The sequence below is a fragment of the Schistocerca serialis genome, chromosome 5 (assembly GCF_023864345.2).
Source record: "Schistocerca serialis cubense isolate TAMUIC-IGC-003099 chromosome 5, iqSchSeri2.2, whole genome shotgun sequence".
Taxonomy (NCBI): domain Eukaryota; kingdom Metazoa; phylum Arthropoda; class Insecta; order Orthoptera; family Acrididae; genus Schistocerca; species Schistocerca serialis.
In genome coordinates, this window is record NC_064642.1 from 596,390,234 (window position 1) to 596,405,132 (window position 14,899).

Here is a 14,899-nt window from a genome sequence, read left to right on the forward strand (position 1 = left end):
CTTAAAATTTAAAACCTGGTTCCTAAATCTCTGTCTTACCATTATATAATCTATCTGATATCTTCTAGTATCTCCAGGATTCTTCCATGTGTACAACCTTCTATCATGATTCTTGAACCATGTGTTAGCTATGATTAAGTTGTGCTCTGTGCAAAATTCTACAAGGCGGCTTCCTCCTTGATTTCTTTCTCCCAATCCATATTCACCTACCACGTTTCCTTCTCTCCCTTTTCCTACTCTCGAATTCCAGTCACCCATGACTATTAAATTTTCATCTCCCATCACTATCTGAATAATTTCTTTTATCTCATCATACATTTCATCAATTTCTTCAGCATCTGCAGAGCTAGTTGTCATATAGACTTGTACTACTGTGGTAGGCTTGGGCTTCGTGTCTATCTTGGCCACAATAATGCGTTCACTATGCTGTTTGTAGTAGCTTACCTGCACTCCTATTTTTTTATTCATTATTAAACCTACTCCTGCATTACCCCTATTTGAATTTGTATATATAGCCCTGTATTCACCTGACCAAAAGTCTTGTTCCTCCTGCCACCGAACTTCACTAATTCCCACTATATCTAACTTTAACCTATCCATTTCCCTTTTAAATTTTCTAAGCTACCTGCCTGATTAAGAGATCTGACATTCCACGCTCTGATCCATAGAATGCCAGTTTTCTTTCTCCTGATAATGACGTCCTCTTGAGGTGTCCCTGCCCGGTGATCCGAATGGGGGACTATTTTACCTCCGGAATATTTTAGCCAAGAGGACGCCATCATCATTTAACCATACAGTAAAGCTGCAGGCCCTCAGGAAAAATGATGGGTGTAGTTTCCCCTTGCTTTCAACCGTTCACAGTACCAGCACAGCAAGGCCGTTTTGGTTAGTGTTACAAGGCCAGATCAGTCAATCATCCAGACTGTTGCCCCTGCAACTACTGAAAAAGCTGCTGCCCCTCTTCAGGAACCACACGTTTGTCTGGCCTCTCAACAGATACCCCTCCGTTGTGGTTGCACCTGCGGTACGGCTACCTGTATCGCTGAGGCACGCAAGTCTCCCCACCAACGGCAAGGTCCATGGTTCATAGGGTGCACTACTATTAATTTTATCACATAATTCCTTCAACGAAGAGACTGATATTGCCTTCTTATGGCCTTCATGAGTAATCAAACTTTCTTTCAGTGCAGATCTGATGAAAGCACTTTCTAAATGCTGTCTTTGATCTTCAGGATGTTCTCTTGACGCTGATGGTGTAGATAAATATCCAGGGCTTCCTGAAAATAGTGCTGGTATTGCACCTATAAAAAAATATTAATTGTCAGTACCTTACCATATAAACCAAAAGCGTAAGAGATTCATCCAATAATTATATAACCTAAGTTGAGTCCATAAACAACCAACTTACCTTTCCTTAGACTTGGACAGTCAAGAGGCGCTAAAATTAATCTTTCAGTCTTAGAATCATATGCTGACGTAGTTCTTTCTATATCGTGTGCATGGAAATGCAGCTCACAAACCTGTTAAAAATAATGGATTACGTTACGTTAGCATGAGAAAAGTTTGACCTATGCATACAGGTTATGTTTATAAATTACAATTAACACTCACACTAAACAGAACCATTTCATAGGTTTATTTACTAAAGCTGCTACTTACCACAGAGTGATCTGAAGGGGTAAAATTATCACAGTGAACTGCTCTTATCCATTCTCTCCTTGCATCTTCATCACGAGGGAAATCTAATGTACTGACTCTTTCCTGAGCTGTATAATTGCCTCTACAAGCAGGCATACAGCATCTACGTGGCATATTTATATGCTGAAGTAGTAGGAACACTATTACACTAACATTTCAATTCACAAACATATAACGGCTACACAGGCGAAACAACCACGACAGCACATGTGGCTTTGTGTTCGTTATGACCCGTAGTGCTTAAGTCACGAGCGACTCCAAAGACAGTGTAGCGGCCTTGTTCCTAGGTGGCACTGGATTTGTAGGTGAGGGGTGAGGGGAAGGCAGCGTTAGCAGTGTTGACATCATTACCCGTAACTGTTTGTGCAGTTATACTTCGTGTCTACGGGTAGCCTACCGTTGGCAGCGCTTGTAGACAAATGAATATTAAAGGTACAAACGAAGAGGCTGGCTGTGTGAGCACGCACAGCCAACATGAAAATAAAAGGCTTACCCTGTGAGTCTGGAACTGAAGCATGCGTGGAATCCACGCTTGAAAGATAATCTTTCATGTAGGAATGTTTATCGGGTATACATTATTGAAATAATTACACTAAATTTCAATTTGAGGATTGTCCTAATTAATTTTTTTTAAAGTATATATTTATGAATAAACATCAACGGATTTGGCGAATGTTCAGAGATTTCCGTTTAAAAACGTGATTTGTTCCACTTTTTTTCCTGTCAGGTGATTTATTCGGTCAGTTATAAGGTGTTCTGCCTTCGAGAACACTCTTTCACACGGCGTGAAGGTTGCAACAATACGCAGTCGTATTTTTGCAAGTTCAAAGAACGAGGGGTATACTGACAGCGGTTCAGAACACCACGGAGGTGGATTGCCTTGTCTCTGTTGCAGGGGCTCTTGTAAATATTTGTCCACTTCCACTACTGCAGCAGCTCTCGGTGTGGATTACTCTGCAGTCTGGAAAACACTGCATCAAATTCGAGCCAGAGACTAGAAGTAGATTTAGTGGTTGGAACTGAGATTGTTGCAGTAGCAGTGGATGTGTTCGTCGTAAATTTCTCACAGTGCCTGATCAGGTTTAATTTCACCTTCTCAGCAGAATTCTTATCAGAAAAAACATGTAATTTGTACCGGGGATCCATTGAAGTTGCTTCTGCGAAAATGGAATTTTCCTCTATATTTCGAAATCGTCGTTTTAGGTCTTCAGCTAACTTTTCGGCCATCTGTTGCACGTCTACATGAATTTCAGCGTTATTAACAAACCTGCAACACCATTTTTTCAACGAGCGACTAAGGAGTATAACTTTAGAAGCAGTGACAACATTTTCACTTGACATTTCCTCAGTGCAGTCTTTGAAAACTTTCAACAGGTCACAGACTTGTGTTGCACTTGCAATGTCCTCTGCAGTCAGATTTGGAAGATCCGGGTGATTCAGAGTGATAACTCTCATTAGGGAATTCTTACCCTCGATTATTCTTCACAGCATACCATAGGTTGAATTCCAACTTGTAACAGTGTCCTGTTTGTGTCAGAACCGGCTCTTTTAACTATTCCTGGATATTTTTCAGTTTCGTGCAGGCCTGCGAACTTTTTTTAAAAAATTCAACATTTTTTTTTTTTTTTTTTTTTTGCTTTATTCAGAATAGGTTGAATGTGCGGAAACTCATTCTGAACAATTAAACTGAATGTGTGTGCAAAGCAGGTGATGTGTTTCCAGGTTGTGAGTCTTATAGCTGCCTCAATATTAGCAGCATTGTCGCTAACAGCATACACGACTTTTTCTTGAATTCCTCATTCCCTTGTGACACGTCGCAGATCTTCGGAGAGTTTTTCTGACGTGTGGCTTTCGTCGTATTTAAAGCATTCTAGGAGGGAAGACGCCAGCTCCAGGTCCGTAACGCAGTGTGCTGTCACCGACAAATAACTCTCATTTGTGGTTGAGGTCCACCCATCCATTGTCAGCACAACCTCTTCCGCAGAATTAATTTTGACTCTCACAATTTCTTTTATCATGGCGTACTGTTGTTGTAGTAGTGTATTGGAAATGGTCTTCCGAGCTGGCATTCTGTAAGCACGATTCAGTTTGCCCACAAAACTTTGGAAATGTTTGCTTTCCACTATGTTGAAGGGCAAATAATCCTTCGCAACAGTCTCCAGAAGTGCGAAATCTATCTCCTGATTTCTTTTGTTCGAAAGAGGTTTCGGAAAAGACATAGGTGATGTTCCGTGATATTGATGTCTGCTGTCTGATAATGAAGTGATACTGTTATTTGCTGGCACCGACTGCTGTTCGCTTCTGGCAATTGCTGATGTTGGTTCCGAATTGTCCGGGTTATTTGTCCAAGAAATATCGGAAAATTCAGGAGCAGGGGGCACTAAGCGTCTCACTGACAATGACACTGTTGGATGCAGCACTCGAACATGACATGCTAGATTAAATGCATTTCCTCCTTTATATGAAATACAATTAGAACAACAGTTGCAATTTGCTTTTCCATCACCTAAATCGGCGAAGAAACAGCAAATTTCACAATTTTTACCCGATCGCGAGTTGCTAGCCATTGTATAAGCGTGAACAGACACAAAAACTGCTTTCCGAATAAAATAAAGAGGTATTTTACCTGAAATCGTACCAGTGACTACAGGTGACAGTTTACGTTTTGAATTTGGAGGGTTATTATTCTCAACAAAAATAAAATCTACAGGAAAACTTCTGAATAATTACTTAACGTAGGTATATAGACTTTGTGACAATGGTAAACATAGTCATTCTACTTTGGATTAAATTTTAAAAGAAACGTAAAATTGGACTGCATTTCGTTGGTAGCTCTAGTTTTCAGTCCATGAATACAACAAATAAGGTTTCACTTGGCAGATAAAGACTTTTCTGGGCGCTTCATGAGAAAATGTTGAGATTAAATGTAATACCTTCTTTGTATGCGACAGGCTTTTCTATCTATCTTTCCTTTGTCCCCTTCGACCATGCTCTATTTAAGTTAACTCAGACGCTGAGAGAGCGTAAAACGTTGCGTGTACGTTACTGTATAGTTTGGCCACCTATTGGTAAAATTATGAAGTATTACGAAGCTTTACCCCCCCCCCCCCCCCCCCATGAACCATGGACCTTGCCGTTGGTGGGGAGGCTTGCGTGCCTCAGCGATACAGATAGCCGTACCGTAGGTGCAACCACAACGGAGGGGTATCTGTTGAGAGGCCAGACGACAAACGTGTGGTTCCTGAAGAGGGGCAGCAGCCTTTTCAGTAGTTGCAAGGGGAACAGTCTGGATGATTGACTGGTCTGGCCTTGTAACAATAACCAAAACGGCCTTGCTGTGCTGGTACTGCGAACGGCTGAAAGCAAGGGGAAACTACAGCCGTAATTTTTCCCGAGGGCATGCAGCTTTACTGTATGATTACATGATGATGGCGTCCTCTTGGGTAAAATATTCCGGAGGTAAAATAGTCCCCCATTCGGATCTCCGGGCGGGGACTACTCAAGAGTATGTCGTTATCAGGAGAAAGAAAACTGGCGTTCTACGGATCGGAGCGTGGAATGTCAGATCCCTTAATCGGGCAGGTAGGTTAGAAAATTTAAAAAGGGAAATGGATAGGTTGAAGTTAGATATAGTGGGAATTAGTGAAGTTCGGTGGCAGGAGGAACAAGACTTCTGGTCAGGTGACTACAGGGTTATAAACACAAAATCAAATAGGGGTAATGCAGGAGTAGGTTTAATAATGAATAGGAAAATAGGAATGCGGGTAAGCTACTACAAACAGCATAGTGAACGCATTATTGTGGCCAAGTTTATATGCCAACTAGCTCTGCAGATGACGAAGAAATTGAAGAAATGTATGATGAAATAAAAGAAATTATTCAGATTGTGAAGGGAGACGAAAATTTAACAGTGATGGGTGACTGGAATTCGAGTGTAGGAAAAGGGAGAGAAGGAAACATAGTAGGTGAATATGGATTGGGGGACAGAAATGAAAGAGGAAGCCGCCTGGTCGAATTTTGCACAGAGCACAACATAATCATAACTAACACTTGGTTTAAGAATCATGAAAGAAGGTTGTATACATGGAAGAGCCCTGGAGATACTAAAAGGTATCAGATAGATTATATAATGGTAAGACAGAGATTTAGGAACCAGGTTTTAAATTGTAAGACATTTCCAGGGGCAGATGTGGACTCTGGCCACAATCTATTGGTTATGACCTGTAGATTAAAACTGAAGAAACTGCAAAAAGGTGGGAATTTAAGGAGATGGGACCTGGATAAACTAAAAGAACCAGAGGTTGTACAGAGATTCAGGGAGAGCATAAGGGAGCAATTGACAGGAATGGGGGAAATAAATACAGTAGAAGAAGAATGGGTAGCTTTGAGGGATGAAGTAGTGAAGGCAGCAGAGGATCAAGTAGGTAAAAAGACGAGGGCTAGTAGAAATCCTTGGGTAACAGAAGAAATATTGAATTTAATTGATGAAAGGAGAAAATATAAAAATGCAGTAAGTGAAACAGGCAAAAAGGAATACAAACGTCTCAAAAATGAGATCGACAGGAAGTGCAAAATGGCTAAGCAGGGATGGCTAGAGGACAAATGTAAGGATGTAGAGGCCTATCTCACTAAGGGTAAGATAGATACCGCCTACAGGAAAATTAAAGAGACCTTTGGAGATAAGAGGACGACTTGTATGAATATCAAGAGCTCAGATGGAAACCCAGTTCTAAGCAAAGAAGGGAAAGCAGAAAGGTGGAAGGAGTATATAGAGGGTCTATACAAGGGCGATGTACTTGAGGACAATATTATGGAAATGGAAGAGGATGTAGATGAAGATGAAATGGGAGATATGGTACTGCGTGAAGAGTTTGACAGAGCACTGAAAGACCTGAGTCGAAACAAGGCCCCCGGAGTAGACAATATTCCATTGGAACTACTGACGGCCGTGGGAGAGCCAGTCCTGACAAAACTCTACCATCTGCTGAGCAATATGTATGAGACAGGCGAAATACCCTCAGACTTCAAGAAGAATATAATAATTCCAATCCCAAAGAAAGCAGGTGTTGACAGATGTGAAAATTACCGAACTATCAGCTTAATAAGTCACAGATGCAAAATACTAAGACGAATTCTTTACAGACGAATGGAAAAACTAGTAGAAGCCAACCTCGGGGAAGATCAGTTTGGATTCCGTAGAAACACTGGAACACGTGAGGCAATACCGACCCTACGACTTATCTTAGAAGAAAGATTAAGGAAAGGCAAACCTACGTTTCTAGCATTTGTAGACTTAGAGAAAGCTTTTGACAATGTTGACTGGAATACTCTCTTTCAAATTCTAAAGGTGGCAGGGGTAAAATACAGGGAGCGAAAGGCTATTTACAATTTGTACAGAAACCAGATGGCAGTTATAAGAGTCGAGGGACATGAAAGGGAAGCAGTGGTTGGGAAGGGAGTAAGACAGGGTTGTAGCCTCTCCCCGATGTTGTTCAATCTGTATATTGAGCAAGCAGTAAAGGAAACAAAAGAAAAATTCGGAGTAGGTATTAAAATTCATGGAGAAGAAATAAAAGCTTTGAGGTTCGCCGATGACATTGTAATTCTGTCAGAGACAGCAAAGGACTTGGAAGAGCAGTTGAATGGAATGGACAGTGTCTTGAAAGGAGGATATAAGATGAACATCAACAAAAGCAAAACAAGGATAATGGAATGTAGTCAAATTAAGTCGGGTGATGCTGAGGGAATTAGATTAGTAAATGAGACACTTAAAGTAGTAAAGGAGTTTTGCTATTTGGGGAGTAAAATAACCGATGATGGTCGAAGTAGAGAGGATATAAAATGTAGACTGGTAATGGCAAGGAAAGCGTTTCTCAAGAAGAGAAATTTGTTAACGTCGAGTATAGATTTAAGTGTCAGGAAGTCGTTTCTGAAAGTATTTGTATGGAGTGTAGCCATGTATGGAAGTGAAACATGGACGATAACTAGTTCGGACAAGAAGAGAATAGAAGCTTTCGAAATGTGGTGCTACAGAAGAATGCTGAAGATAAGGTGGGTAGATCACGTAACTAATGAGGAGGTATTGAATAGGATTGGGGAGAAGAGAAGTTTGTGGCACAACTTGACTAGAAGAAGGGATCGGTTGGTAGGACATGTTTTGAGGCATCAAGGGATCACAAATTTAGCATTGGAGGGCAGCGTGGAGGGTAAAAATCGTAGAGGGAGACCAAGAGATGAATACACTAAGCAGATTCAGAAGGATGTAGGATGCAGTAGGTACTGGGAGGTGAAAAAGCTTGCACAGGATAGAGTAGCATGGAGAGCTGCATCAAACCAGTCTCAGGACTGAAGACCACAACTAACTAACGAAGCTTTATTGTACGAGCGAGGCGAAGCGAGCGCAGCCGCGGCTGAGCGGCGAACTGGGCAACTTCGCCAGGCTTCCTTACTTCATGAATAAACTACTTCATTTGAACGCTTCACGGCAAAGAGTGAAATGAATGAAGTAGTTCACGGGAATGAACGAGTAAGACCCATCTGTAGTCTGCCGGTCGTACGGAGTGAAACAGCTTCGTAATATTTCGGTTACCATCGGACGCCTTCGGATCGAATTCGTAAACTGGGATCCTTCCTGTTCCGAAGGTCGCGTCAACAAGCAGCCAGATAGAATTATCTAGTACCGCATTACGCTGATTTGCCAGCATCCATCAAGACGCTGAACTGCAAAGCAGTAATTCGTTATTTATTATGAACACATTAGCGACGTTAAACTTCGCAATACCGTTTTCAGATACCGAGTAATTTATAATACCGGTAGAATACTTTAAGTATATATTGTTAAGAAAGCTACGGTTCACTTACTGTTAGTTTTGCATTACCAAAATACCTTTCTTTAGTAAGTACTTAAACAGGTATAATTTTGTATCCCAGTTAAAGAACATCAAAACTCTTTTATACTTTTCCATACCAAAAGACGAAAGCAAGGGAAAGACTATTCCACCACGAATGCGCAGCATACGACTGCACCGGCATTGCTTTATTATCTGAATTTTATAATTTGTGCATCTTGCAAGCAGCAGATATTAGAAATGTTGCATGTTTCCCGGAATAAGTACATTAATTGTTTTTATGGGGGAAGCTCCAATGTATCGTCACGGTAGGGGAATCCCGCAACATACAGAGGCTGCCTTAGGAGTCCGGAGAGCTGCGTGCCAGCGTAAGTGGTTCTAGGGAGTGCTGCGGAACAGGAAGCTGATTGGTACAGCGTTAAATACGTAGGTATTTTATTATTTGGGCGATACGTTACCATTAACTGTTTACTATGTGTGCTGCAAGGGGTTTGGCGAGTGTTGTTTTGATCTTCTTCTGTAGTGCTAACTGTAAAAGTTATGGTTTGACTTCGTATGGTTAAGTCAGGGGCACCAATAAGGTATCTTGAAGGGTGGGCGGCGGGGACAAGCTAAACCTTGGGGTGTGGAGTAGTGATGGGCTAAACTGCGATTTTCCGATATCAGTGATTTCTGTGAATGCTACTTTTCAGTATCCACACTGTGGAGTATTTTCGGAAGAAGAATGTTGACGTGTGTGTGTGTGTGTGTGTGTGTGTGTGTGTGTGTGTGTGTGTGTGGATTACATTTTACAGTGGCAGTGGTTTTAGTTTCTGTTTTACCGCTTATTGTGTATTTACTAACGATACTTTGCATAGTTGTCCGTAAAACTGTAAGACGTTACTTTATGATAATCTGCAGCTGTGCTATTTTGAAAAATCTTTTTATCATGTTATTACAAGGTAGGGTATCGCACTATTCAGTGTATGAACAAGATTTCGATATTTACCACTTAATCCCCAAAACATTACCGTGTTGGTAATGACAAACTCAGTGATGCATCTGTGGGGTACATTCCTTAGGTGTCTTATATTGTGTCATTTAGTTTTTGTATAACCTGATTTGTGAATTGAAAAGTAGAATGTTCTATGGAGAATCCATTTTGAAGTCCGAATTGGACAGACAAAGTATCTTATAGGTGTATTATTGTCATGATTTATTGCAGAAACTTTAAAGAGAAACATGGAATATGCAAGTATTTTGTTGAACATGAAGATAACATAGCAGTATCCAAGATTATCAACTTGTCTGTCTCTTGTATGTCTACCAATTCATCCATACTTTTTACATCACTGTGAAGTGCATGGCAGAGAATAACTTTTATTGTACCAGACAGTAGCATTTTTCCCTTTTCGCTAGTTTATGCAGAATGACTACTTAATAAACTTCTGTGCATCCTGTATTTAGTATGATCTTGGATTTGTAAGTGTGATAGAAGCAATACATAAGGCATAGTCCATATCAATTCAGGCAGGCTAGGAAAAAATCTTACCTTCATAGTCTCTGATGTTATTGAATTTAGGACTAAGTAAGGAACACATATATTTTTGTTTCCTCCAAAAAACGTCTGCTCAGAGATGCAGCCCTCCAAAGATGACACTGCGCATACCATTTTGAAGATGCGAATTTTGGAAAAAATCTCTGAAACAGTTCTAGATATTTTGTTGTGTTTTTTGTTTGAAAGATAATTGTGTTATGATTACAAAGAAATCCTCCATTTGGACTTATCTGTCAAAGTTCATTTACTATGGCATTCTGAAATTTTTTTTACAATTTATGGGAAATTTTTGTTTCAAAAATTTCAATCCATAAAATTTTGATTTTTTTTCTGTTGATTAGTACCATATAGTTCAACATTCCATGAAAAGGAGAGCTTTCACTTTTAGCTTGAGCAGCTTTTACAAATTTTAGTTTTGAAAGATGAGTAAGAGACTCATTTTTCAAGCGTTTTAAATGGTCCCAGAATGTATGAGAAAGGTCAAAAAAATTAAAGTTTTCAATTTGTGCAACTTCTGTACTCTCTGCATTGCACTGAAATTAGCCAGTCAGTGAACTAAAAATTGCTTCAGTATCTTCCTTTGATATAGAGTGATGCCTTCCTGTTGAACCAATAGGAACTGGAGCACTTCAAAACATTGTGAACAGGAAGTGAGCACCGATGGTGTTGTTGCTGTCCTTCAGTTGGAAACCTACATCCAGCAGCTAGTCCATGAGGTAGCATAAAGTTCACTACAATTTCGTTTAACTCATAACTGTTGTCTATGATCTCTGCAATCCATCAGTCATAGTCATACACACACGCCACAGACATCCACCTTCTCAGGTTTGTGAATCTGAACATTAGCCTGCTGCTTCTGAGGTGTTGACTGAATGAACAAAATTTCTTATTTCTTGCTCCTTGAAGTGCATGCAATATGAGTTCGTCCATCACTTTGAGTCCGAAAATGTGTCTTCTGAATTCCTGAAACAGGATTAGTTCGTTTGGACAATTCTTCATTTTTGTTTTTATGGAATTCTTCGATTTCCTCTTTGGACAAAAGATTGAGGACTTGGAGGTGTAAGATTTCATGAGTCTTGTAAAATCTTCAGCATTCTGAATTGCAGCTGTATTTGGTCTGGAAAGATTATGTTTTGTAGCATGGTGCTTCAGTAGGCCTCCTACACCATCACAAGGCCTCTTCCTGTGACCAGTAGCACTGTATACCCAGTCAGTTGGCAAAAGTGACTTATTCAGTTCAAACAGCTGGTAACGGTTTTTAAAATGACTAGGAGTACCTACAGAAATAATGATGATCCTCTTTGCCCCTGCTTGCAGTTGAAGAATTTTGTGCATTGCTAGTAAAGCATGTGCTGAGTCATGTCCTGTGTCATCACTTATAACTAAAACACTTGTGGTCTTGTTTTGAAAATATGTCACTCCTGTAAAAATTCAAACCTGGTCATTACTCCATTGATACCCTTGTACTTCATGTTGGAGAATTACAGACCAGTTGTCAGCAAAATCACAGTGAAGCACTAAACATAGTTCTTCAGCCTGTACACACCCTTTCACTTCTGCAATGTGTTATTGTTGCAATTTCTTCAGATGCTGGTGTGTTGCTGCCTTCACTGACCATTTACCTAGTTCATCAATGAAATTGCCAAAGGCAACAGTTTTCTTAATTAGTTTATTTTCCTCCCATGTTGCATATGTAATTTCTGCAGAGTTATTTGCTACGTCTTCCAGGCCAAGTGTCTGTAAAAACAGTCTTCCCTTTCCAGGCAGTCACCACATTTGCTTTACGTCACAGACTAATGACTTCACACGCCCAACCAAGGTGTCCTATGTCATGTGCTCCAGTAAGCTCTTCAGAGTTACCACACACAGTTCAAAATTCGCACAGTACACACATAAACAGACAGCTCTAGGTGCATGTGGAACTACCCACTTATGTCGTAGTACATGACTGCACTATTTAAACTTGAACTGCTTTTACAGGATAACCACAACATGGATCTGGTCTTCCAACGACTCGTTTTACAGCCCTCACATTTCTTGATTTGTCTACCATGTACTTTGATACTGATGGAATGTGGTTCGAAATTGTTTTCTTTGAAAATGTCTCTGGAATAATAGTTAAAACTTGCACCTTTTCACTGTAGGATGCGCAGTGTTCAACAGCTGAATTTATATTTGTGAAAAGTTCCTGGCAAGAGGTGCAGGAGTGCTTTGAATCATTTTCTTCTGAAGATGGAACTTCTTCTTTGAAGAGGGTGATCAGTTTTGCTGTAGTGTATTAATCCATAACTTTAGTAATTTATCTGCACTTTCATGATGCATAGAGCTTATGACTTGACTTCACTGACCATGGTTTCTTAACAGGGCTAACACCTAACTCTGTAGTTGACTGATTCAGGGTATTTAATTCTTCCTCTATTGTTGCAAAATCTGCATCATCTGCGCCATGGGAGCCTTCATCTTGTTCAGATACTATCATTTTTGTTATTCTACCCGTCTTACTATGCTTAACATCCTACACACTTCCAAAATTATCAGCTATGTTCTGTGTTACTTGTTTTTTATCTTCTCCAGAAGCAGCCAGTAAAGTCTACCAAATTTCTCTCTTACAGGTGTACGCTTATTGTTTTTTCAGTTGGAGTTGATGAGATGGATTAGTTACTGAGATATTGGAACTGTCCGCAGGAATTGTGGGATTTGAAACCCAGTCCAGACACATGAGTCAGGTTTTAGTAAAGTAACTGGGGATAATATTGTGTCCTCGATGGATAAATGGCTCTGTGACTAGTGAAATTTAGTTTGTTTTAGAATGACAGTAACAAACCTCACATTTTGAATGAACTTTGTTTCTTTAAACCAGGGCTGGAAATGCTTTAAAATGGTTGTGATTTAAAGTGTTAAAGTTCTTACCATACTAATCATCCTTTGGATTTTTGATATTTTAACAAAAATTAGGCTTGCCATACTAGTATATAGAATTGGGTTAAGTTGTCTGTTACTACAAACCAAAAAAATTGTTTATATGTTACTTTTCTTACCCACACATGGTCCATAACAATTGTGTAGTTACCAGTGGATTTTTAGTGTACTGAAAGCTGAATTACTCCTTGGTTAGACATAATGGGACCTTCTACAACAGGCCTGATAGCCTCTTGTAATATGATTTGGTGTTACTGTCATCACGCACATGTTCCGCACATGACAGTAGAGGAACAAAAACACTGTATATGAAATTTTTAGTTAGATCACTCACAAGTGTATACACAGCAGTTCACAGTGTTTTTATTTGTGTTGAGTATTTTCTTTGTTCAACAATAAGCATTACAAGTTTTGGTAATAGTCATGTAAAGTCTTTAGAAGAGCATATACAGTAATTATGTTCAGAGCAGGAGTGGATAACGTTCCAGATAGTGGTTTCCCATTCTGAGTTTAGTTTTATCCTTGTCTCACAGTTTGTCTGTCCTAACCACTGCTTTTTGTTATGGAGGAAAGGCTCTGTTCATTGCAAGAAGATGCGATTGGAGCTACACACAAAAATATAATAGTATACTTAACATGAAAACCTGAAGCACATCATTTGATGATGCTTTTCTGTCTAAATTGATAAATGTTTATTTATTTATTCATCCTAAAAATCTTTCCACATTATGGGATACAATACAAAACCACAAACAAACACAAAACAGAATGAGATTTGCACTTTGCAGTGGAAAGTGCATTGATATGAAACTGCCTGGCAGATTAAAACTGTGTGCCAGGCTGAGACTCGAACTTGGGACATTTGCCTTTTGCATGCAAGTGCTCTTCCAACTGAGCTACCCAAGCACAGCTTGTGACCCATTCTCACAGCTTCAATTCTGCCAGTACCTCGTCTCCTACCTTCCAAACTTCACAGAAGCTCTTCTGTGAACCTTGCAGAACTAGCATTCCTGCCCAGAAAGGCAAAGGTCCTGAATTTGAGTCTCAGTCTGGCATACAGTGTTAATCTGCCAGGAAGTGTCAGATATAAAACACACACACACACACACACACACACACACACACACACACACACACACACGAAGTGCAAAAACAGTATTATTTCAGCAAGCATATGAATTTTTTGCTTTGTCCATAAAAGAATTTGCACTATTGTAGTAGCTACACTGCCTTGTTTCAAGTCTCTGGTATTTCAAATGTCCTAAGCTTCTGTTGGTGAATAGAAACAATGGTCCAGTAAGAATGCCCTTGGGGTTTTATGAAAAAGTGGAAGACTGTTGTAAACTTGTATAGCACTCTTTGTAGTGGAAGTTTTGTTGGATGGTGTCCTTATTTATTGGACACGATCCTGTTCCTTTTGCCATATATCATGCTCATGCATATTAAAGTTTTTATTTATGTCTTTTAAACTTGTTCTGATATATTTACAAATTTATAGTATATACAAATAGAGAAGTGTTAGGACTGATGACTTTTGAGAGGGGGGTTTGGAAAAATCTGTTTGTCAAACATGATACATTGCTCTTATAGTTCTTTTCTGAGCTAAGGAAATGACTGAACTATGTGCTGTATTAACTTAGAATATAATTCCATACAGTAGAATGCTGTGGAAATTTCTTTTAACAGAGAGTAAATGCAGTCTATTACTTATTCTATTTAGCATTCCATTTATTTTGTTTATGTATGTATGCCATTTGAAGTCATTTTGAAGTCAAATGCCTAAAACCTTTATTTCCGAGGAAGGTGTAATTTTATTGGAGTTTATTATCATACTGGTGTCGTATGCATCACCTTGTAAACATGAATTTAGGGATGTTGTTTTTTGTGTTTGTCAGTA

General features: G+C 39.6%; 1 protein-coding gene across 3 annotated transcripts in view; it reads left to right on the top strand.

Annotated features, from left to right (window-relative positions):
* The first annotated feature begins 8,385 nt into the window (after positions 1-8,385).
* LOC126481480 (uncharacterized) overlaps positions 8,386-14,899 on the top strand; it is a 43,816-nt gene continuing 37,302 nt past the window's right edge. The window contains exons 1-2 of one of the 3 annotated variants that reach the window (XR_007587579.1): positions 8,386-8,511; positions 12,696-12,798. The gene's annotated coding sequence lies outside the window, so the exon portion shown is untranslated. Of the gene's footprint in view, positions 8,512-8,806; positions 8,973-12,695; positions 12,805-14,899 lie in introns of those variants that run through there. The other 2 variants (XR_007587578.1, XM_050105259.1) reach the window with 2 other exon arrangements.